At 37.8% G+C, this 23935-nt stretch overlaps 1 long non-coding RNA gene across 1 annotated transcript; it reads right to left on the bottom strand.

Annotated features, from left to right (window-relative positions):
• Window positions 1-3704: 3704 nt before the first annotated feature.
• On the bottom strand, window positions 3705-14262 carry LOC140682443 (uncharacterized). Its single transcript, XR_012054210.1, has 3 exons — window positions 13560-14262; window positions 13109-13278; window positions 3705-7166 (listed from the first exon to the last, which is right to left on the bottom strand). It is a non-coding gene; the product is annotated as an uncharacterized lncRNA (long non-coding RNA).
• Between the last annotated feature and the right edge of the window lie 9673 nt (window positions 14263-23935).

Below are 23935 nucleotides of genomic sequence, written 5' to 3'. Positions count from 1 at the left end.
AGGGAATACAAAACACTGAAAAAGAATAGTTAGCCCAACACTGATGTTGGGCATGGTGTATTCTGTCTTCTGAGCCGTACCCAAAAAACATCTCAGGAAGGACCAGCCATCACAGAACAAACTGTTAGTGGTGCATGCATGGGGCATAACCAGCCTGCATGGTAAGCAGACCATTGCTTGAAGTAATATCCCATCTCTTTTATTTAGCAACATGGAAAAAGGCTGAGAATTCAAAAGTCCACTGGTCTTTGCAGAAAAAACAAGGACAAAAGCCACTTTCTGTTACCCAGGTATAATAGCAGCAGGAGCAACCTATGACCTGCTCTTTGAAATTTAACTGCTTTTGCCTTTTAAAATAGTCCATCATAAACTTCATTGTTGTCAACACCTGCTTTTATGCCAAAATTACAGTTACTCTTGCATCTTCTCTCTGCTTCCCTTTGAAGATCTGAGAAAGCATTAGTGTGCCCAAAGGTTTTTAAATCTTACTGGCTACATGAGCTAGAAAAAAAATAAATTATCTCTATCTACATTCTGGCTCTGGCTCTGGTCCATAGACTGTCACAGCTAGAGGAAATTATCAAGTCCAGCTAAGATTATGCCTTTGCTTATGAACTCTCCTGAATTTTTAATAAGTGCTGCATTTCAAACTATTGACAGTAGAAAAAGAGCACCTCTGAAAGAATTTTTTAAAAAGAAAAAAAAAAAGCCAGAAACCTCATAGCCTACTACTTGAGGATTAATTTGTTGCCCAAAATCAGATTTTTTCCCTTGGCAAGCTGAATACAATAGTTTTCAATCAAGCCAAACTGAACTTCCTTATATCATTTAGCTACATATACACTTTCAGTTATGAGAGTGTTCACAGTTCCACTACTTTTTCTATATGTCTCAGAAAATCTCCAAAATTCCCTGTCACCCAGGCTGCCTGGCAGGACAGCCTTGTCTATGTGGGAGCACAGCCCTCATCTTCACTATCTTCTCACATCTTATGCAAAGTGAAATCTGACCTAGTCTCTCCCCAAAAAGCAACTGAGTAAGAGACTCTGTGCAAGTTTCAATAAACTATTAGAGGACTGCTTGAATATTGAGGTGAACCAAAGGAGATTGTCTACTTGGGAATTTAAAAATACAATTTTCTTGAAAATCAGAAAACATTTGTTATTCTAGATATTTCTAGATTAAATACATCTGCTAAAAGCAATCACATGCATTTTATAACTTGATGGGATTTCTTAGCTTGTTTTACTAAATATGACATTACTAAGTATGACTTTTACCCTGAAAAAATCTACTGAATGAAAAAAGAACAAGCGTTTGTTGCTAATATTAGATGAAAAACTGGTCACCCCAATACACAGAGCTCTGCAGATATGCTTAGATATGATCCATCTCCCCATCCCTGAGTTTATGGTAGTTTCTTCTTTCCTCCCATCACACTTGCTGATTACTGCTGCTTTTACCTTAGAAACATTTAGGATTCATCTTTATTATTTACCATGCTGAGGCAGTTGCTCAGAACACAGCAGTTTCCAGAGCTATTCCTTAATTACACTCATTGCTGAAATAATGGCTTGATTTGATAAACACCTTTAATTTGAAACTTTCATGTCTCAGTATCTGCACCACAAGTAAAATGCTGAAATCCCACTGACGGCCATGAAAGGAATACATCTAACAATATGCCTCTGCAATGAGGAGATTTTTTTCCTTGTTCATTACTATGCCTTAATTTCTCCTTTGGGTTTTGTTAATTCTCGAATGAAAGAAAAGCAAAATAATGCAGAGAGGTGCAAAACACAGGCATGGTATGAAGTCACAAACTGTGGTTGTTATTATAATAACTGGAAATTTTCAAGATTAAGTGAAATGATGGGGACAATGGGAGCATTCCTTGCAGATTCATTATAGAAATTGCAACCAGCATCCAACTGAAGACCAAATTCAGCATGAGGGAACTGCTGCCTAAGAGACCTAGCAAATATTAAAGCTGAACAGCTAATTCTAGCTGGAACAGGAGTGTTTTTACTTTACCTGGATTATTCTTGACTTGTGTCTTTAATGGGTAATGTTCATATTTGTTCTTTCTTGCAATCTGAGTTACAAGAATTGCTATGCAAGCACAAGATAATGTTTTCAAATAGGCTCATTGGCACATTAATCTATAACATTATAATCAGCCTGAAGATCAGATTTTTACTTTTTTCATTAAAATGTGAATATCAGCTGCTTTGGGCACACAAGGTGTCATTAAGTTTATGCCAGCTTTGCTGACTCATATAAATATCTACACTTGTAAGCATTCGTTTTCTTAGAGCTACAGCACATTATGTACTAAAGGAGATCAGAAGTAAGCAAAATCATCTGGAAAATACAGTCTAAATTTATATTGCTCCTGCTGAGAGGATTAATTTAACTGTCTGGAGATATAATACATCTTAAACCATTAATGTTTATAACTCTAGAGATGCAAAATAACTCATTTTATACCACCTATCATTACCACACCTTTTTGTTTGTATGTTCTCAAAATGTTCTTTTTCCTGAGTATTGAGAGCACCCTGAAATTATTAGGTACCATTATGTTCAAGGGCAAAAGCAGTTTGTGGTTTGAACTTTTTTAACCTTTGAGAAAATTGGATGCTTTGTTTTTTAGTTGAACAGCACACACTTACTGAAAACAAACAGCAGCTTCCTTTTCTAAGGATGTGTTCTCTTACCTGCTTTGATGGCAAGGCAGATAGATAGTATTATCTGAACTTAAGCTACTCTTTCTAGGTCTCAGCTGCTGAGGCATTATTTCATAAAATCTGAGTGACTCCCTCATTTACTGAGCAATGCCCAAGAGCACCACAGGAGGACAACGCCCCTTTTGCTGCAGTGTCACACTGGGGCAGAGAGTGTGGGTCAGTTTGACAGCCCCTCTCTTCTTCCCAAGTCATGTGGGAAGCAAAGAAACATGGAAAGAGACAGAAAAACTGCACCACAGTGGAAGGATCAGGGGAAAAAATGGATTATTGCAGAGACCTTTAAAATATTGAAATAGAATATTTATTTATAAAGAGAGTTATCCCTTGAGAGATAATTATTCTATATCTTTGTCTTTGGAAATGGACATAGACAAAATCTACCTCCCTGTGGGAGAGAGGATAGACTGAATTCCATGTAAATTGGCAGATGGCTGGGTCCAGCATGTATGTGTAGATTTATTGATGTGGTTTTATGATGCTTCTGAAGTCAATTTTCACTGTCTTGAAAGTAAAGCTTTTGAATTACATACTGTCTCCTTCTGCACAAAAGCTGAACAATGGTTCCAGCTACTTAAATACTGAAGACAAGGAGCTATTCAGCTCATCCTGTCAGACACAGAATAGGTCCTGATTTTATTTATCATTTTTATTACACTGTCTTCATTCTTATTTATAATTTTAAAAGATGTTAGAAAAACCTAAAACTTTTGTATTTAGGTGTTTCAGGGAATTAAATGGTAGTGGAATACTGAAGCATGTCTTTTTAAGGTCATCAGAACAAAATTGGTAATGGGTGAGCCTTTATTCCTCACAGCTACACAAATTAAGCTGACATCCTCCATCTTTTATAAATGGACTCCATTCTGTGAGCGTCAGTAGTGAATAGAAATACCTGGTAACTATGAACACTGTTTCACCTGAATGCCAGCTTTTATGGGGTTATTTCAATAGTACTTGATTTGATAATTCATTGTATTTTTTGTTTTCACAGCTTTATCATCATAATAGAATTAAAAAACCTAGATGCTTACTGCCAAGAACATTGAAACTGACTTTAATGCTTGATCTTTGCAATCATAAACTGACTGGGAGAGCAAACCAGCACATGCTTGCTTTTATAAAAAACAGCTATTTTAGCAGAAAGCAAATATCTATTAAATGGGTTAAATTAAATTTTTAATAATTTCTGAAGAAGCATTCTAAATACACAAGTTCAATAAACTGTCATAAAGTATGAAAAGTACATTTTAAAGTTTAAGCAATAATTTCACTGCATCTATACTTGGCAAATAAAAATGAAATTATAAACACTGCAGAAATAACTTTGCAGCTTTCTCATTTGAACTACAGCTTTAATAATTTTTTTTGTATCAATCTATTCTAGTGTTTGCAAAACTAGACAGTGAAGAAGATATTAGAACATCAGAATCCCAGTGTTAGCTCCAAAAAAATTCAACCCAGCCTTCGAAACTTTCCATCAGGAATTTGACTAAACACTATGCTGAATTCAGTGAATAACAGAAGCTACTCATCTTGAAACTGAGGTGTTATTACTGTGCTGTTGTTAATCCCACATTTTCTGGCCTAAATGAAGTGCAACCTTTTTTGCTGGTCCTAAAATTACCAGCCAGACACAGTTAGGGTGATAAAAAAGGGGTTACCTTTATAAGGATGCTTAGGTGCACAACTTGCCAGGTGGAAAATGCTGAAGATGCACACGCAGCATAATGCATATACAATTTTTATTGGTTTTACAAATTTCTATATTTGACAAGAATCACCAATTAGAATAATAATTGGTGAGGTAATTCCCCCCTGGATCAAGCCCATTCTAAATCTTCCCACCTTAGATGAGAACTAACCTTTGTTTATAGGAATATGTCTCAAAGAGCTGGTCTCAACCTTGGTTTCCAGGAAAAGCCAAGAAAGGGCAGGAGGCTCAGCCCCCAGCTTGGAACATTTTGGAATGTGTTATGTCTTTCTGCCTACTGGGCAGGGCAAGGGGAAGTACTGGAGCTAGCTAGAATACAGTAATAGAGTTACAAATATATGTGTAAAGAATACAGAGGCTGCATAAAAGAAAAAAAAAAAAGGCAAAAAATCAATTTGGCATCATAAGCAGGGACCAAAGGGAAATCCAAGTCACACAGAAAACAGAACTTAAACTGTTTTGTCTTCCAGTCTCAGATGCACAAGTAAGTAAGGGTGAATGATGTCTTGAGGCCCAATACTACACTACTGCTGTCTTATGACCTAAGTAAATCTTTTAAGTCAGATGAGGTGCACTCAGTGTTAAATTTTTGTGACCACATTAAAACTTTCCTGCTTAAGATAAGACACACATAGGAACCTGAGTGCCACAAACTCAGCTTTGTAATATTCTCAGCTGAGTTGCTTTGACAGGCTACAGACCTATGCAGGGCACTTGAGCAGCCTGTTCAACACAGAAGTCTACAAGATGAGGAGAAAAAGGCTGATGGCCACAATTTATGAATATTTTCATCCGGGAATGTGGCATAGGACAATGTTAGGCTTGAGTGTTAGGCACAATGTTATAATGAGTATGGCAGTGACTGACCAAGGCCTTTAAAGGTCTAGCTGATTTTTGTCGCTGAGAATTGTAGCTGAGACTACAATTGCCATTGTAGCACTCAAATGTTAAACCTATGTTTATCCCTCATTAGATCTGTCACTGGTAGTGGCCAAGTAGGACATTTATGGACTGCAAATCCTAAAAATCTGTAATGTTGACTACCTAGATGAACAAGTTTGAAAATAATCTTCCACAATCACAAGATAATGCAGCATAGATGTGTCTATTTTTACTCCATACACTGATTTCATTGAGGAATATTATCCAATTTACAACAAAGTCTGCAAGTCAGAGACCATATCAATCTAGCCTCAATGGATGGCTAGATTTCCAAAATATCTGTGTTAACCTCAAATACACATTATCTATAGGAAGTAGAACACTGTATATAAGTAATTTTGAAGGAAAAGAGAAGATTTCTCTAGGCAGTTCTCTGATGGTCAGTGATTTTTTTCTGCAAGGATTAAACTGTCTTGCATTGGACTTTGAAAGGAAGGGATTATTTTAAGAAAAAAAAAATTTCTCTGATGGGACAAATGTGTATAATGGGCAGGAGCTGACGACATAGAATTAAAAACAGAATTTTCCCCTTATTGAAACCCTCATACTGTTGGCAAGATATGTTATGCCTGTTCTCTCCCTTCTGCTGAAGCATTAGACAAAGAAACTTCTAGCAGTAGAATAAGAGACCTGAAGGACCAAAAACTCAATCTGGTGAAGCAGATTGTGTTTTTGTATTCAGAGCTATTTAACAAACCACATTGTGAATGGAGTCTGCAAAATCAGTACCTCAATAACCTTCAAAAAGGTTTTATATTGGCCAGATGGATCATGGCAGAGCCTAGTCAGGAGTGGGGTCTCATTTGGCTAGGTAATCAAAACTAAAACCTTGAGAAATTAGGGCTTGGAAGGAAAACAAACATGACAATTACAGTGCTCTATGAAACAAAGTGCAGAAGCACCTGAACAAGCAGAGAGAAATTATCCCTGCAGCTGGAACCAGAGCAGCCACCTCTGCCACCCGAGGAGCAGCTTTGCCTCCAGAGCTCAGTCTCTAAGGCCCCTCAGTGGGCTCTCAGCCCACAGTAACAACACACTAAAATGCTTTGGGACTCAAGAGACCAACAGAACTTACGTATGTGCTTAGCTGGCTGTTGAGCACCTGTTACAAAAAACATTTCTTACTGCTTTCATACCCTTCCTTTCTCATCAGGCAACTAAGTCTGTTCTTCCAAGGCTTTTCTAGAGCAGGTTCCTGGAGCAGCCAGACAGGTGCTCTGTTAGCCCTGGCCAGTGACTTGCAGCTCCATTTGCAACTTGTTTGGTCTCAATTCCTTCAGCTAGAGACATAACTACATTCCCTGCCTTGTTGCTTGCTATGGCCAACGCATCTCAAGAAAAAATATTAAGTAGACTATCAGAAGGTTTTGCCATTGCAAACATAAAAAAAACATCATTACAATAATAAAATATGAATAGCATTTTGAACCAGAGTTGGGGGAAGAAACTTCAGCAATAAAAATTAACAATGTATCAGTTTACTGCCTTACGGTCCATTGCTTATCGAGTTAGCTCAGTTTCCTCTTCGATGGAATCATAAAGGCTTCAAGTGGAAAAACAATTTGAAAGACATATTTGTTTATGATCTTTCACTACCAAGGGAGAGATCAAACCCGCAGTTCGAAACCATCTTTCAGAGAGAAGTGCTGTGCAGAAGACAAGCCGCCTTCACTCAGCAGGGTGTGCTGAATGTACAGGAGTGCTGAGAAGAAACTCCTCAGAATAGGCATTTTTTCAAGGTGAAAGAAAGTCCTTGTCAAATCCTGGAAGTGAAAGAAAATGAGAAAATATGATTAATAGTGTCATTAAAAGTAACAAAATAAACCATGAAAACTAAACCATGAAATTCAACGTTGTGCAGGGAGCCTATGAATATGAAGAATCCATTTAAATTACGTATGTTTTAGTGATATGCTATATTTCTAAATTCTGAAGGTATGCAAATGTATTTCCCTTTTGACTGAGCAAAGTTTCCAACACTGGATCATAAAAATACCCTCTTTCTCTCTGTATACAAATAACCCATTCCATGGCTATTTAAGACCTGCCAGACCCTTCTCCTTTTTCTTCAGTGTAGGCGTGGTCAGGCATTGGAATAAGTTGCACAAGGAAGTGGTGGAGTCAACATCTCTGGAACTGTCTAAGAGACATCTGGATGTGGCACTTGGGATGTGGTTTGAGTGATTATGGTAGAACTAGATTGACTCTTGGACATGACCTCAGAAATCTCTTCCAATCTTGATGGTTCTGTGATTCTGTAAATTAAACTGGGATTGTGTCTCCAGCTTATACAAGTAAGCAATGCTAATTTCAGGCTTTGAAGCAAATATATATTGTATAAAGATGATAAAACCTACACAGAAACCTTATTTTCTTTATTTAAATCAAACCAGCTGTTTCTTCTGTTGTTTTAGTTTAGAAATAGCAACACGTCTTTAAAAGAAAATAAAAATAAAGACCTTAATTAGTTGGTTTGATCAATGCCTGATCCAAAGAATTGATAAAACTCCCTAAGAATGTGACCTTTTCTTGCTTGAACAAAACCATCTTTTTATTATTAAATATTCATTTTGTATGGAGGAATCTGCTTGAATTGCAACTTATTGAAAAGATACAGACAGGACTCACTGGTACTTCTGCATTACATTGAACTACTAAGTTGGACAAGGTATCATAAAGGATGCCCAGTGTATTGTTTTATCACACAAAAAATATAAATCTCTGTGAACTTCTTAACTCCAGGATTATTCCATAGAGCTACATAACTGTCCAATCAATGCAACTTTGTTCTGCAACTATAACTGATATTTCCAAATTTCTAGTCAATAAATTATATATCTATAATTATACTCCTGCAAACACACATTCTTCTAGCTCTAACTCAGATGCATTTTCCCACCCTATCATTCTTATTTTAAATTTCTTTTGATTTACACAAAGTAGGAAGGGACACAAAGTGTTGTTTTATAAGTTACCTCTGTCCAGGGAAACATTTTCTAGTTCCACAGAATGGAGAAAAAGGTAGGTCCAGGCAATCAAATCAGCCAAATTGAAATCCTGTTCTTCCCTTAAAATTCATTTCCTGACACACAAATTCCTGCCAGTTATTACTCTCAATTACTCAAACACTCCTGTGGAGGGAATGCTTGACAAAACATTGGCTGCACTACATGATGGATCTTCTGACTCAGAGAAGACCAGACATCCCATCACCTCTCATTTAAATTTCACACATTTTTTCATTTCCTGATTCTGGGAATATCACAAGTTTTTCTTACTACTAACTCATAAGTCACTTTTTTCTGCCATTGCACTGTCATGACCAGTTGCACTTTACCTAAAACCCATGTGCAGTACTTTCCCTCCCCACCACTCAGTCATTTTCATCTTCATTTTCTGCTGTTTTCTCCACTAATTCCCTGGAGTTTATTGCTTCCTTTCAGCACCCTTTCTTCTTACTTCTCAAATGACTGAAGTTACTAGAATTCATAAATATATATTTCACTATTCATGATAAAATAGGAAAAAAAATCCACCAAAAACAAACCCGAGATTTTAATAAAACAATCTCACAGTTACTGTTACAGAATAAAAAAGTTTAATTTCTATGATAGTGGGGGTTTTTTTATCCCTGAGGCTGATTGCATTTTTGACATCTACATGGTGGCTATTGAAGATGATCAGGTCACATTTCACACTTGATCAGCAGATCAGGTAACAGGAAGCTTCAGAGTGTGTTTGACCAGAACAATGAAATCAGACTTTTAGCTACAAAACTTGACACTTTAATACTTTAAAGTAATATCATAATGAAACTTCTTTTATCAGTTAGGTCTTGATGTAAATTAGCAAGACTAACTGATATGACTTAGAGCACTAAATAAACAAAACAAAAAAACCCCATATTTTGTCCCACCTAAAGGTTAATCTGATTACCAGAATTAGGTAGATGATCATAAGAGGCATGATTTCCTTGAGGTTTTGCTGTTGTTTTTATCTTTTTGCTATAAGCACTTTGGAAGAAAATAGATCTTCTAACTATATAACCTTGGCTTGTGCTGCATCTCAAAATTGTGGTTACAAAGGCTGACATATTTTCAGTCTACAAACTATCCTCACACCCCTTAGGTTAACCTGCTACAGTGTTTCTTTTGTGTAGCATCTTGTCTATTCCTCTCTGAATTTTTGAAAGCACTTATTTTTTATTGACAAATCCATCTTAAACATATCTTGCAAAAGTTGAGAGCAAACTGCTGATAGGGAGGTCAGTTATCCCAGGTATTTTAATATGCTCTGTACTCCTGTAAAGGTCAGTTTCCTCTTGGTTTGAAAACTTAAACGTTGCTAGAGGGCACAGTATATAGAATCACAGAATCATGGAATGGTTATGGTTGGAGGGAATATATAAACTGAATGCTAATAAGACACAGGATATTGTACTGTGGCGCAGAAGATTTATATAATTTTTCTCTTAGTATAAGCTTAATTGGCTATTTTAAGAACCCAAAATGAAAATTAATAGTTCATGAGTGTCATGGTTTGACGCTGGCACAATGCCAGCGCCCCATGAAAATACAACTTACCAATCAAATGCTGTGAAATGTGATCAAGAACAGAGTAAAGCAGGCTAAACTTAATAACAAAAGAAAAAGCTTTATTACACTACTACTACTACTACTACTATAAAAGGGAAAGAAAGGAAAGAAAAAAAAACACACAAAATTTGAAATGAAAACCTTCTAAAACATTTTTCCTCCCTCCACCCAACTCCACCAAACTCCAGCGAGACCCATTTGGATCCTTAATCAAGTTTTCACCCTTCAATATAATCAATACTGAGTCTATCGGGGAAGAGAGGAGTCTCCCTTGCAACCATAGACCCCCAGGAAACACAACTGCCACCCTTTGTGTTTCCAATGTTACATGTGGCACCGCCCAGACCGGCCAATGTGACACTCTTCTCTCCATGTCCCAGTGCTCTCACCACTGGGCATGGACAGAGACTGCTTATAGGGCTCTTTTAAGGATGCTCTGCCAAGGACCACCAGGAACAACAGTCTAGTATCACAATTTGGGACTAGAGTCTCCCCCATTTTCCCCTGGGGCCGAGGGTCCAAAAGACAGAGATCGCCTTCTCTTCTTCTTGAAGATGGAGGGCATCCTCACACCCTCTTCAGCTCTCTCTCTGTCCACTCTAAACTGGTAGTTGCTGCAGAAGGTCTCTTGGCTCAATCAATGCATCCTCCTAAAATGCAGTCCCTCTTGAAAGAAAGAGTGGTTCAGTCTATGGTAAACAAGCAGAGTCCAGCCAAAGGCCACTCTATCATCTGCCCCCAACCTTCTTCTCTGAACATCTGAGGTTTCAAGCTGTCTCTCTTTTCTTCAAATTCAGGAGGAGCAATATTTCATAAAGCTTTCATAACACAGGAAAGGGTTAAAATTCCCGGACTCCCCGGACGGCTGCAATCTCAGCCCAGGACTCTTTCTCTAGTCTCCCACGCTGGGCATTTCCCCCCCCCTTCTCCTTCTCCTCCGCCGGCAAACTTCTAGGTGTCTGTTGGCTTTCTATCTCTTTTTCCTCTGGCTTGGGGGGGGGGGGGGAACAAAAACATTCCAGATGTTCTCCACCCTTCCATCTGCAGGAGCTGACCCAGCCGGTTCCGATCCTTTACCTCCTGGCCTACCTCTGCAGGCCGCATGGCTCCCCTCCCCCACCCAGCCCGGGCTGGGCAGGGGAGAGGTCTGTCCCATGCGGTGACCGGAACCAAAGAAGGACGAGTCCTCCTGGGAATTCCGCTTTTAACCCCTCTGTGTTCTCAGAGGCGTGTCCACCTTCAATTGGTCACCCCAAGTGTCAGTATCTAAACCTGACCCCTGACTGGTGAACCTCTTCCTTCTAAAAAAAAATTCTCTTCCCGTGTCAAACCATGACAATGAGACTACACAAAATATTTAAAACATACAAGAAGATTTCAGAAAAAAAAAAAAAGGAATTTATGGCAGGGCTGGTAGGCTGAAAAATTAAGCATACCTGCTTGGCTGTTGTAAGCAATTGTGTTTCCTTGCCCCACTGGTCTGCCTACTAGCAATATTCTTTGTAAACCAGTGAAGTGCAGAAATATTGTGAATATTTTGTGTCTCTCTGCCTTTAAAATTCATAAAGGGTGGCTGTAGTTATAAATCCTTACAGTATTAATTTTGTTAGAGTATTACTTAAATAACTAACTACAAATACATAACTTGAAAATCAAGCTTTAATTTAAATCTTGTGAATCAGTCATTTGTGACAAGTTGAGTACACTGGCTGTCTCTCATGGGGTTTTCTCCAGCCTGGCTCCAGGACACATCAACTCAACTTCTCCTGAATTTAACAGGAATTTATTTGTGAAATTCCCATGACAGTGAGTTTAGCTATATGTGAATCAACACATATGGGTAACCAGGTTGACCACCAAACCACAGCTGAAATGCAAAGAGTAGATTTATTTCATTCCCTCACTAACAGTGCCAGGCAGCAGAGACACACACGGACACAGGTCCTGTTAGGTTTAGCTAATCCTAGCAAAAAGCTAAAGCAAAAAGTGGACACTAATGAGTACTACATTCAAATATACAGTCAGGAGAGTAAGACCCATAGCAAGCACAGAACCTTGCTCATTACTAGCTAACCACTAACAGATCAATATCCAATCTAGCATATCCCAATCAAACCTGCCATTATCTCAAACCCTATGTGACCCACACTGGCCACCAAAAAGGACAGCTGTGGTTTAACCCTGGCCAGCAACCAAGTCCCACATTGCCACTCACCAGTCCCCTACAGCAGGAGTGGGGAGAGAATCAGAAAGGTAAAAGCTAAAAACCTCATGGTTTGAGATAAAGACAGTTTGATAGGGAAAGTGAAAGCCATGCACACATGCAAAGCAAAGCAAGAGCTTAATTCACTGCTTCCCATGGGCAGGCAGCAGTTCTGCCATGTCCAGGAGAGCAGAGCTCCATCCTGTGCCATCACTGCAAACGTATTCTCCTTCCTCCTTCTTCCCTCCACTTTATGTATTGAGCGTGATGTCATGTGGTCTGGAATATCCCTTTGGTCACTTTGGGTCACCTGTTCTGGCTGTGTCTCCTCCCAACTTCCCAAGCACCCCCAACCCTTTCCCAGCATGGCAGTAGGAACAGCAGAAAAGGCTTTGGCTCTGTGCAAGTCCTGCTCAGCCATAACAAAAGCACCTCTGTATTATCAGCCCTGTGTTCAGCACAGATCCAAAACACAGCTCCATACTGTGGTCACTGTGAAGAAAGATAATGCTATTCATGGGCTGCACAAGCTAGCAGTCCATGAATACCATAAATATACTGCTCTAGCTTCTGAAACTAAAAGGCTATTAATAGTTCTCCTGAAGCTGTAGTTAATGTTTTGCAACAAATATTTAGACAGCTTCAGCCTGTTCCCTCACAGAATAGTATACACCACTAATGCCACATCCTGGTGGTGGAAAGTACTGTCTTGGCTAAATGAAAGCAATAGATTCTTTGTCAAACCATCCCAAAGCAAATGAATTCACCAGTCCTCTTCCCAAACCTGTAGAAAGGGGCTGATGCAGTGTTTGCCAGGCAGAACCTATGTCTGCTGATCTTACTTCAAAACTACTGTCTTAAGTATCTTCATCTCATGATGAGTAAAACCTGAACTGTCCTGGCTTACCCATCCCAACCAGACTTCCTGATCAGACAGCACAGCTGGATCTCCTCTGGGACAGGAGAAATGGATTCCTGAAGTCCTCTTCCCTAGGCCCAGCATGAGCACCTCACATCCCACAGGAGATACAGCACTCAGGAGGTGCAGAAGCAGCTCCATCATGCCTCTTCTAACTCCTGAGGAGAAGACACACAACAGATGTAGGGCTGATGAATTGATTTGTATATTTTTCTGACTCCAAAATAAAAAATAGATAGAAGAAATTAGTCTGTACATAATACTACTGAGAGAGACATACTTCTCCCTGCATGTTAGAGATCTGCTTCCTTCTGTAAAGAAACTCTGTTTTAAACCAAACCACAAGGCTTTGTTTTAAACTACTGCAAAGTCTATGTTGATTTGACTAGGATAACACCCCATCTGTATTCCATCAGATGTTCCCACACCCCACACTTACCTCACTCTTTAGCACCAATGTACAGAGATTTGGTTTTCATACTTTGACTCTTGTAGTGGTTCATTTGTAGAAGGCACACCCAGTTTATCAGCATGATACTGCCTGTTAAAGAAAGATCGAGTTCTGAACACATGTATGTTTGCCACAAAATGCTAAATGCCACTATCAACTGTACGAGATGTCTATGCCAGCCAGTGGTATAAATTTATCAGGTGCTGGCTAAAGGAAGTCAACAATTAAAGCTGTCAGAAAAAATATACTTGAAATCCATAAAATCCTAAATTCACCATCAGACAATAGGCAAATACATAATTGAAGAACACATCCCATTGCTTCTAAAGAAATTGAAGACTCGAAGTGGAGGATAGAAATTTGTGTCACTTTTAAGGCACAGAGCGTTATTGTGCTAAGATCCCATTAAATCACATCATCATCATTTGTACTACTACAGCAAGAAACATTAATGACCTTAAATATAAAAGCTGATTTGTGAAACTAGTGTTTGGCAAGCTATAAGCCTTGTTTTTTGTAGTTCTTTCTTCATTGTTAGGTGAATTATAGAGGTTTGGTTGGAAAAAGGTTGCATTAACCAGATGATCATATGAGTTTTCCATATGAGGTTTTTAGAGCACTCTCAAATCTCTGTGCAATTGCAACACAACAGCTCTGCCATTATTGAATGAATGGTAAAGACTTCTTATGCACAATAAATTTGGCTCCCTTCTATACAGATTGGAAGATCCATTCAATGGCACAAAAAAAAAAAAAAAAAAAAAAAAAAAGCTAAAAACAGTTCTTGTTTGGCCAGCATCACAATTTCTGGCCTTTACCACTTTTATTTTACACTGGTAGGTGAAAGCTGTAAATCTATAGCTTTCCCCAGTGCTATGAGAAATTTGTAAAAGGAGGTTAAATTAGAATTTCTCAGAATAAATCAGAGTGCTAACTGAGCTTCAGCATGTGCACTATGTAGATGACTTCTCCAAGCCCCTTCTGGGGGCTATTTTTTGTAACCAGCAATTGTTTCAGGCTGTTACCTTACAGATTCAGCTTAGTGCTGCCATAAACTCCTCACATCATTCCATGGTCTTTTCATGCCACAGCTTTTGTAGTGGAAATAAAATCTATTGCATAACTTTGTGACAAAAAAAATTGATGCAGCTAAAACCTTTAAAACCATAAAGAAATCTTGGAATATTGGATTCAAAAGAATACCCTCCATCATGGCCATGCTTTAGGTGAGGTTTTGCTGCACTGATGTGTATGTAGCTAATAGAAAGAGTGGGAAACACATCAGTTTTAAAATAATAACACCAAAGCATTGAATTACATCTGGAAAAGCTGCTCAATAATTTCTAGATCAGGAGAAATCAGCCAAATCTTGCCCTGATTCAAAGAGATATAGCAAGACCTAGCTTTACAGACTGTATCAAAGCTGATTTCACAGTATTAGCCTGGGCTGTACCTGAGATGCAATGCTGATGTCTCTCTGGACAGATTATTTAATCACAATATATTACAGCTGATTCATGAGTACTGAATGCTAAGGATGCTGCAAAGCTAATAATGATCACTATGACTCCTAGTTTACCATCACTGCTCTGCAAGCATGTAATTCATTTCAGGAAGGTGAGAAAGCTATTTAAAAGTAGCATAATGTGACTCATTCTGTCAGGCAGCATAAATAGTGTAGGAGAATCAGAGTTTGGCAGCATCTCCTCTGGCTTTGGATGTCTCTTCCCCTCCAGAGTAGTTCTCTTCCCTTCCAGACTGGGTGGATATCCTGCTCCTGTTCTTTAGTTACCTATAAGAGAGAATTTGATTACCTATAAGAGAAAATATCTGTTATTTTGTTAATGATAGAAAGTTTTCGTTCTTTCAATCAGTATTTTAGTATTTCATGGGAAAGAGGCCAAAATGGAAAGCTGTTTCACTACTGAAAACCCCACACCTGACTTGTCTGCTAAGGGTTTAGTCACAGGAACAGCAAAGAGGACTAAATCCTTCATATAATACCAGGAATTAATGATTTACCCAACTTAGGTGTATGTGCAAGTTTTTATGTGTCATTTGCTCTGAACCTCCAGTCTATTCAGACTACTAAAAGGTAGAAAAGCTGCCTTTGTAAAGCATGCAAAAGTGGATTTTAGATCTCCTGGTGGTGTTTAGAAGATTTGCTGATTGTGTTCAAACAGTCCCAAACTGTTTGAACTTCCCTTCCTATCCTTTGCCATGCAGTTTGGCTCATACTGAGAAGCGTCCCTCAAAATACTTTTCCCTTCTGGATTAGTCTGCATTTCTGAGCAAATTAGAAAACCATGATTAACCCAACTCTGAACAAAGTAACAAATCACAATTTCAGTTTCCTTCAGAGAAAATATTTAGAGCCTGCAAGAAGACAAAAAAAAATACTAAATATGTGAGTCAAGGGTAATAAATACCTATGTGATCCTGCCTGAAACAATAGTTTTCATGTGAACTCTAAAGTTCAATTTTGTTACAACGGGTAACAAGGATATATGGAAGGATGAAGGAAGGAAGGATCCCTGTAGGAGCCTCTTTTGCATTAAACCTGGACAAAGGCCAATGTTGCCCCATTCCCAAGCAGTCTTCTAAATTCTGAGTTCATAATTCCTCCCAAGTTGCTCAAAATCTTGCAAAATCATCACAGAAAAAGTGAAAGAATTAGTATATGCCAGCTTTCATTGTGTCCCACACTCCTTAGCTGCAAATCAGCCCCATTCAGAGATCACAGAAAGATAAATTTCTCTTTCCATTTTAAATAGGTTTTGTCATTTCTTAGAAAATGCAAATAGTAGTCAGACAGAAGAAGAAATGATGGAAGATGATAACATTCTGTCATAAAATGTGTGACATTAAATTTAAATTAATTTTAGTATATTCATTTCAGTTAAAAAATAATTATTTCCAGCAGTTAAAATATTCCTTAACATTTCAAACGCAATAGTTATTAAATCTTTTCAGAAATTGCCAGTAGACTTTTAAAGCTATAATATAAGGGGCCTTTACCATAGAAAGTAGATTCAGTCTGAAATAGAACCTGTAAATGGATTTTTCTTATCACCTTGAATAAGTGTAAACTTAATCTAGTTGCTGGTTCTTTATCTCAATTCCTTTTTAATTGACATTCTGCTTAAACTAATGAAAAAACACCCTCTCTAAAGTCACTGCAGTTCCTACCTTATTCTGGCCTTGTCAGGAATGACTGACAGAAAGGTGAAGCTTAAAAACTGATAGTTTGAAATCTTTCTGTTAATCCAAAGTCACTAAAATCTTAGAACTCTTCAGACTGAACATATAGCTACTATTCTTTGTAACTAACTTCAAGAGGATTTGAAATGCTAGATAACATGATTCAATAAGACCCTGGCACACTCTTAAAACTCCACTTTAAAAGACTCATTGGCTTATTCGATATTGTGATTTATTCAAGAAAATGCTTTCAAAGAAGGATCAGGAAAAAGAAAAACTATTTTTGAAATATAATCTTTTCTACCTTCCTGTAATTCAAGCTGACAGTTTCTCCTGAATAAAGCTGTTAGTCAGAGCCCAGATCCAGCAGATGAAACTCTGACTGAGAGGAAGTGAGGCTGACTGAAGCAAGCCCAACCTACTGTAGGTCTCCCTCTATTCCCACAACCTATGGCAAATGTACTTTTCCTGAACAGAGATGCAATTTGCTGACACTGGGCATTACATCTGCCAGAAACACATCATTCAGTTTATGTACCACATTCTTGCTGCACAAGAGCATTTGGTTGGAGGAATATTTTCTAGTGCCACAGGCTGGGGTAGATAGAAGACTGATCCCCTGTAATGATAGCCAAGGAATTTTTGGAGGAAATACTTCTATTTTTCAAAATTTGAGGGCAAAAAGAAAGTAAAAAACCTGAGTTTAAATTTCTTTACAAGGCTTTCAATTTGGGAAATAAAAGCACATTTTGTGTTGTAATGTAGCCATTCTTTAACCAATCCTACTCGTCATTTTACTTAATATGTTCAACATTATTAATAAATTAAATACTAGCTGAGCCAATTAGCATTTTTATTTTCTTTAAAGTTCTTAGACTGTTTACATGCATTTATGTTTTATATATTCATATTTTGCTTTTCAAGCCATTTTTTTTATTGTAATCATTTGAGCTACAACTATCAGTGTACTTCTTGGAAAATAGTGCTGTAATTCATTCTTGTCAGAAACAGATGGCTGAGAAAATGAAAGCAAAAACAGCAGTGAAAGACCAGACCACCTGGGTCCATCAAGCTGATGAGAAAAGCATGTGAACCTAATGCCAGTGGTACCTGGAGCCAACACAAGCTGGCTTTCAAAACAAGACCTAGGAATCAGTCAATATTAAACAGGCAAAAATAATAATTTAAAAAAAAAATCCCTAAGAAGCTGTAGGAGAAGCAGTAAACAGTCCTGGGGATTTTAAGCAGCCTACAAGACCTCATGAATTCACTGGGTAATTGGCTGATCAGGACTTGTTATGGGTTCTATTTCTGCTTACAGATATGACATGTAGCATGATGCTGAGGGGAATAAATGCAGAGCAACCCACAGAGACTTGAGTCCTTATGCTGCACTTAGCAGAACTCACAAGGATGCCCATATTTCACATGCAAACAATAACTCTGTGAGACTTAAAGGTACAGTAATGTATCTTTTAAAGATGTGGAGGTACAATCATAAAGCACAACATTAATTATGGTGAAACAAATGCCTTATTCAAACAGCAGTGCTAGTCACGGGTTGCAGTAGCAGTTATCTTCAACCACAGCCACTTTGAGCTTTTGGGTTTTATTTAAAAAGCTTAATTGGAATTTTTATTACTCCCAATTAAGCTTTTTAATTAAAAAGAAAGTTAAAAGAAGCTGGAGGCAAGTATTGCTGAAACTCGTATCTGCATAGACTCTGAAGGGGAAGAAAGAGTTTTGTAAAATTGCAACTGTCAGCCAGCTGCAGCTTTCAGTTTCAGCTTTCTGCTGATCCCATTTACCTTGCCAGTGGCATGCTGCAAATGCAGATACACACGTCTGCTTGGAAAAACAGGCTTTCAGCTTAAATAACACTATAAGATTATAAATGCTGTTTCATTCCTGCAAAGGACACATCACATGAGTAAAAAATACTACCTACTCTTCCATTTCCTTTTTTTTTTATTCCATTAGCTATTTGAGTCTGGTAGATATTTTCCTTTTCTGAGACCAGGGTAGATGCATCACAAATGAATTTATTGACATTCCAGCAAATATGGGACTACCCTCAAATTTCTCTCCAGACTTCTACATGTACAGACAGAACTGCGAACATGTTCATAAAACAGGGGCCTGCCTGACCCTTCCCTAAAGAATAAAAACAATATTTTAGATCCCAAATTGTCCTTCAAACTCAGTTTTTCCATGTGGCTTTTAACACTTTTTATGGTTTAAAGAAGGAATGAAAACTATTATGGAGACATATGCAATATTCAGCTGTCAAAGCAGAGACTGGGAAACATTCTCATATCCCAACAAATGAAATTTTTTTTAGATAATTAATATCTTGGACCAAATATATTTTTAAAAATAGTCTCACTCTTGTACATTAAACTCTCCAGTTTTTGGAAGTAAAGGTACTTCATATTTAGTTCTATTTGAGGTTTGTTCAGAGAGTAAGGTAATATTCTATCTTGTTGGATTAGCCCTTGGAGTTCACTCGATTCTTTCCAGAGAATATCCGATAAAAATATTTTCTAAATATAGCCAGTGACAAAGAATTTATTTTTACTTTTATATATGTATATGTTTATATATATTTGAGTGCAACAGTTAGACAGTAGGTTGTCAGTGAACGAATTCTTTAAGATTAGATATGTTGTTTCCCAGATATGAATCTTGACAGAACTGGTTCTTACCCCACATTTGCTTTAAGTAAAAATCTTACTGTAAATTACTCCTAGAGAATAGATGTGTTTTACGTAGGGCTAGACGAGAATGAAGATTAGTATTGTATGCTTTATTTTTTTAACACAGTTAAAGAGTGAAAAGTGAAGAGATTACCCAACCCACAAGCTGAAACATTTCTCTCAAGTGAAAGAGGCATTTAATTCCATGGGAAATTAGGGATTCGAGAAAGATTGATTTCCTCTTTGTTATTGTAGCTAAAGCTGTGCTTTGAGTAAAAACTAGAGGGTGAAGTGTGTGAGTAAACATGTACTCTTTTTCTTAGAATGACATAAAGCAAAGATTGAGGGATATTCACTAGCTTAGATACAGTCCAGACAGTGTTTTGATATTTTTAATAGAAATGATAAATCATGCTGGATAACTCTTGAAGCAGATAATAGAACCATCTAAGTACATCAAGCTAAGAACTTTGATGTCTTCTGCATTCTTTATCTTTCCATCTCTTCAATATTTAATTCAAAATGTTTGTGCTTGTCTAAACATCATGAACATTTCCAAATGTCTTACTAAGGGAATACCCTTCACAGTATTAGTAGTCTGAGGACCAGAGATTAAATTATAATGCACAGTTTTAAAATTATGAGGGAAAATCTAATTCACATAAGAGCCCAAAGATTAACGCTATATAACACAAATATGAAAAGATTTGTAGTGAAATTTACCACTTTTTTTGTTTTTCTCTTTGACTTGTTAAGCCAAAATGTTTCTGGACTGTCAACACAAAGGTTTCTTCTAGCCAGTGAACAGCCATGTTAGAAAAGGCACAACCTGGACATCCCAAACTGAATTACAGATGTGGTGAATTTTGCAGGCTTCTTCCCCCAAGGTCCTTGTGGAAGCCAGCACCTCCAAGCATGATTCTCCTCTCTATTGCTCACACACAACATGTCCAGAGGAAAGAAAAGGGGGGGTGCTTTGCCCCCCACCTCCCCCCCCCCCCAAGCATAAATTAATATGGATGATGTGTAGATGAGAGGAAAAGACCTCTGCTGCTGGTTTGCACCAGAGGTAGTCATCTAAGCTGTATTTGACCCGGGAGCTGCACGGCTGTAATACTGACTATGACTCAGGAAACACCATGATATTGCAATTTGCATTAAATGATCTAACTATGATTTCAAACTATGTAAAAACGACAGTCATTTTATAGATTCTAATATTTTAAAAAACAGGCTAACATAGAGCATTGTTTCTCCATTATTCAGTGCATTGTTAAAAAGAGTTAAACAAAAAAAAAACCTGCTGGCAATATTGCAAATACATTTACTCAGATTAATTGTTGAGCCCTGGGACATTTTTTCATATTTATGAATATATTTTTATGTATTTTCTCATTATTATGTCTCTCAGATATAGAATGCTAAATGTAAATATTAATTATTAAATTATTTTTAGCACAGATTAGAATGAGTGTATCCATATATAAATGATGTTATGGTGGGGTTTGGAGCTTTTTTGGAAAAAGTTACTATTAATTACCCACAATCTGATGTGGTCATATTGATAAGATGGGTACAGAGGTTTCAAGGCCAATTTGTTTTAAATGGATCGTGTCATCTGATATATACTAGAAAATATCTTTAGTTAGTGAGAAACCGAGGCAAATAAATCAGGTATAAAACTAAATTACTGACTTTATTGTAAGAATTACATTATGTTCTCAGGAGTGGCTGGAAGGGTGCTGACTTCTCCAGCCAAAGGAGCTTGGCTCTGATCTATATGAATTCAGATAACATTCAGGATGCAACCTCAATACAGTGGGGTAGTGAGAGAAAAAAAATCAACAACCAACCCCAAAACCACCTTATTTAAATGAGCCTACATTTTTGCTTTCTTCTTACCAGGTTGGCTATAAATCTCTGCCTTACTTAATCTTTCCATCAATCAATCTCAGTCAGTGAAGTCAGGACTCTTAAGAGCTGCTTGGTTCCGAGCAATTAGCTGAACAAAAGACTGCCTGGGATTGGACTAACTATTGGCTCATCTTTATTCAGCAGTACTTTCAGATCATGAAAGGAGACACCTGGAAAGTACAAGGAAGGAGGTGCAAGAAACAGAACAAATTGAAAGAGAAAAAATATGCTGTAAATGAACACCATAAGAAAAAAAGGTAGATATATACATGTGTTGTTAGACCAAAGCAAAGACTGAGGTGAGAATAGAGTAGCTGTAGGGTAAAACAAAAAAAAAAAAAAAAAAAAAAAAAAAAAAAAGGTTTCTCTGCTTCTGTCCTAAATTTTTGCTAAAAATAAGAAGACAGTGAACATTTCAACCACAAATAACCAGACTCCTTTGGGCTATCTGAAATCCAGAATTAACTGCTATTACAAATCATGATAGGAACTTAATCTTTGGTCTCTCACATAGCTCTCCTGATCAACAAGCTGTTTATTAAACTATAGATTTTTTTTTTTCCCCTCCACCACCTTGAAAAGCCCTGATTCACCCTGATGTGATGTGTAAAATATTCTAAGATAAACTCAGAAAATTTTGTGTGATAAGAAAATTCACTCTAGTTGAAGCTGAGCCCTGAGACAAACTGCATTTACACATACTGCTCCACTAAGGAAAATTCCAGTGGGGAATTATATTGTTTTAAATGCTTTTGTAATTACTGCAAAGACAAGGATTTTTACCAATATTCTCAAGTGGAGCCTTTTTCAAGTGGAAACTTTTCTACTTCATTATGTGACTGTAGAAAATTTCTTGCAGCAATAAACTTTAGGAAGCATTTTATGCAAAGATTCATAAAATTTACCATTAGATCACCTAATCTAAATATTTAGATAACCCATAGATGCTGTTCCAATTATGCTGAGTTTTAGTTTATTCTCTCTCCTTCATTTTTCTCTTGTTTGAATCACTTTTTATTATTTTTAGAATTACATTTGAATTTCCTAAATTTGTTAGTGGCCTCATGATGGGCAGTAACTGGAAGCCTTAGGCCCAGCCTCAGCCTCTAGCCCATTTGAAGATGGAAGCAGCTCATACACCTTCTCCAGATATGCCTTGGTTTGTAAAGACAGGTGTCTGCTAAGGAAGGCAGGAGCCTATCTTGAAATGAAAAATGTAAAGCTCCTCCCTCCAAATTATTATAATTTTTAAATTAAGGGGCTCACAGCCAAAGATATGGGAGTAAGAATAACAGTTCTTTATTAGAAAAAATAAAAATAAAGTAATATAAAACAACACTGACATAGTCAGAATACAACCTGACGCCTTGGTCAGGGTGTTGGCAGCAGCCTGATTAAATTGTGGCTGCAGTCGTCCTGCAGTGACAGCTGTGGTTCTGTTGAAGCAGTGATCCTCTAGAAGGGTGTAGTTTTCCTCTGAAGGTCCAGTGGTAGTGTAGATGGGCCTGGTCTTCCTCTGGGAATCTGTTGGCGAAAAGAAAGCTATCCTTCTGAGAATCTAGTGGGAAAAAGCTACCTATGGTGTTCCAAATGTCAGATTATATCCAGGCAGGAATGCTTGACTCCTCACTCTGGGTGGAGCATCTCACAATGGGATGATGCAATTTTATCAGTCATGCAGTGACACTCAATAGCCCATTAACAGAAGACATCTCCCAGAGGGAGGATTGGTTGTGGAAGAGATCAAGGAAACTGCTCCACCTGGTTTTCACAGGTGTCCCAGTTAACAGAAGATAACTGCCCCACCTCTAACAGATGGCAATAGAATACACACCCCTGGCCACATCTTGCATTTCCAACCTAAGACAAGGTAGCACATGGTCTGTCTAGAGGGAGATTTGCAACGGGTGTCTCCCGTTGTACAGTTACAACCACGCAAAGGTGAATTACCAGCTTTTTGGACTCATCCATGCAACACCTTTGCTAAAGTTGACCTTGTACTAAAAAGCAAGAGCTTTCACTACTTCCACAGATCTTCAGTCTGGCTTTCTGTTCTGGGGATTAAGACCCTTATATGAGGCCGATCTCCACCTCTCTTCGTCTTGTAACTGTTGGATGATGCCACCAGAACAGACCCCACCCCCCCAAATAGATTTTAACTCTACGGAAGTCCAAATGTCCAGAAAACAGTTGAATTCCACGAAAGTGAGGCAATATGCAGGATTGGAGGTTATCAGCCCAGTGAGTGAAATAAAACTCCTGGGCAATTGGAATGCCTATCAAAGCAGCAGTGGTGTCATTTGCGCTCTCCTGTCACTTATGACAGATGTTTCATGCTTACACATAAAGCATTGCACAAGATGCAAAGAGATCAAAATTCTTTAAGATAAGCAAAGCCAGGCTCCTAGTAATAGTAAAAAAAAAAAAATTGCTATAAATCTATAATAAATAACAGCCATAAGAAAAGGAAGAGCAAGAGTGGTGACCTACAGCCCTTTTTGGTACGTGGTATGAAGTGTATTTCTGTGTTTAAAATCTTTCATCATTTTTTCC

Source organism: Taeniopygia guttata, chromosome 2 (assembly GCF_048771995.1).
Source record: "Taeniopygia guttata chromosome 2, bTaeGut7.mat, whole genome shotgun sequence".
Lineage (NCBI taxonomy): Eukaryota > Metazoa > Chordata > Aves > Passeriformes > Estrildidae > Taeniopygia > Taeniopygia guttata.
This window is presented reverse-complemented; position numbering and strand designations above follow the sequence as displayed.